The sequence below is a fragment of the Phoca vitulina genome, unplaced genomic scaffold (genome assembly GCF_004348235.1).
Source record: "Phoca vitulina isolate PV1807 unplaced genomic scaffold, GSC_HSeal_1.0 scaffold1, whole genome shotgun sequence".
Lineage (NCBI taxonomy): Eukaryota > Metazoa > Chordata > Mammalia > Carnivora > Phocidae > Phoca > Phoca vitulina.
In genome coordinates, this window is record NW_022589704.1 from 1,454,483 (window position 1) to 1,456,673 (window position 2,191).

Consider the following 2,191-nt stretch of genomic DNA (forward strand, 5'->3'; position numbering starts at 1 on the left):
AGACTGGAATAGAAACTAGACTTCTACATATAGGCATATATCTTGGTTTGTAGATTTGGCTTTAGAGCATGTAAATATTTATGTAATTACTAAATTAAATTACATTTTTAAAAGAAAATTTTATTTTTTTAAGATTTTACTTATTTATTTGAGAGAGAGAGAGGTGGGGAGGGACAGTGGGAGAGGGAGAAGCAGCTCCCACTGCTTGGGGAGCCTGACGTGGGGCTCGATCCCAGGACCCCGGGATCATGACCTGAGCTGAAGGCAGACACTTAACCAACTGAGCCACCCAGGCGCCCCTAAAGGAAATTTTTAAACTTGAAAGCAAGATAAAGCCAATTAACTTGCATTATCACCTGATAGCAAAATCCTAGCAAACTCTTCCAAGTGATTTTAAAATCCAGTATTTGACTGTTATCTATATAGCCTGGGTACAAAAAGAATGTCAAAAATGGTTCATTTTCTGTAATCATTTTCCAAATAATGTTAAAACAGAGTTTCATCTCTATATCTTCATAACCCAAGGATTTTTAAAATACATAAAAGCATCTTAAACTGTTTTCAGTAATCATGCTATTGATAGTAATGTTGGTATTGTTATTTTGGGATTATTGTGTTGTGGGATACAACAAATGAATCATTATGCTGGGCTTTGTTGAAGTTTCCGGTGTGGAATAAAGGAGATGCAGATGTATTTTCAAAAAGGTTCAGTGAAAAGCATGCAGATGTGAATTGGAGTGAATGGTATCAGTATGTGCTTGTACTGCGTTATATCTTAAAAAGAAAAGTTAGTATCTTAGTTCTGTCCACTGACAAGACCTAAAAACAAGCACCCCAAGCACCCAGACATTGGTCTCTAGATACCATTTCTCTTGAAGAGAAAGAGGGGCTCCCGAAGGCAGTGGATGCTTGCAGGTCTGGGTTAGGAAATGTATAGAAGGGGCCTGGAATAGTTTTTCGTCCTAGAGAACAAAGTAGATCAAGACTCTTGGCCAACGTCTAAAGGATTCAGGAGTTAACTCAAGTTCACTCCCACTGGCCAAAGATGAGATGCCTTGAATGTCAATAGGAGAACCATTTCCATGAATTGGAACACAAAAAAGTGCTTAAATCCATGAATTTGCAATTATACTTAACAAACAACCAGTCCCTTCATGAAGTGGCTGGCCACAGACAAAAAATCACAACTGAGCTCGGTTAAGCCACTGGAGCTGGGTCCCGGGGACAAGAGCCAGCGAGGGCACGGAGTAGGACCCACGACCCCCCAGGGGTGCCGGCAGCAAGCTCCAGTCTGTGGGCCACTCTGCAGGGCTGGGCAGCAAAAGCAAGAGTCACGAGGGGAGATAAAGAGATGAAGGAAGAATGTGTCACTTAAGAGACTCGACCACACATCAGTCAGTGGAGGGACTTTATTTGCGTCCTGTTGAGCTGCTGGTGTCCGCGGCCAGTTAGGATGCCGAGCCAAACTGCAAGTCACAGTCCAGTGTCACAGCAGAGTCCAGAGACCGAAGAAAGGCAACGGCCTCTCAGTGTTCCGTTTACCCGCATGGCTACATGAGGCCAGCGTCCGACCGCCTGCAGACGGGCGAGAGGACCACCTCACTCCTGAGGAGCCCTGAGTATCAGGCTCCCACCTGTGTATGGTGCGGGGGCACCGGGGGCAGTGCGCCAAGGCTGGGAGTGGAAAGCACCGAGTCAGAGGGGGAAAAAGGGCTTCAGCCGAGGACCCCGGGAAGCAGGTCTGACGGCGGTGACATGCCTAGCAATGCACGTGTGCGAAGAGCCCTCAGCACAGGCCCACGCACAGACCGCGAAGCTGGGCGGGGAGGGCTGCTCCGGCGAGGCCTGCAGGCCACACTTCTGTGGCCGCCTACGGGCAGGCCTCGGAGATCACACACGGGGTTTGGGCCCCGAGCCCGACTCCTCAGATCCCAATCCAATCCAACTATTTTTAAAGGTGTATATGACAACGGGGAAGAGGCAGTCACGGCCTCTCCCCACACCGTAGGCACAGAGAGCTTCTTTCCATTCCCTGCGGGTGCCTGCAGTGGGTGTGGAGGCTGCTGCCCAGGCGGGTGGTGGAGGCCGCCCCGCCCCCAGTTCTGAGGAGGGCTCAGCTCTCCAGGCCAGAGCGGGTGGCCCCGAGCCAGTGAGAGACTGTCACGGCCCAGCCAGTGAGAGACTGTCACGG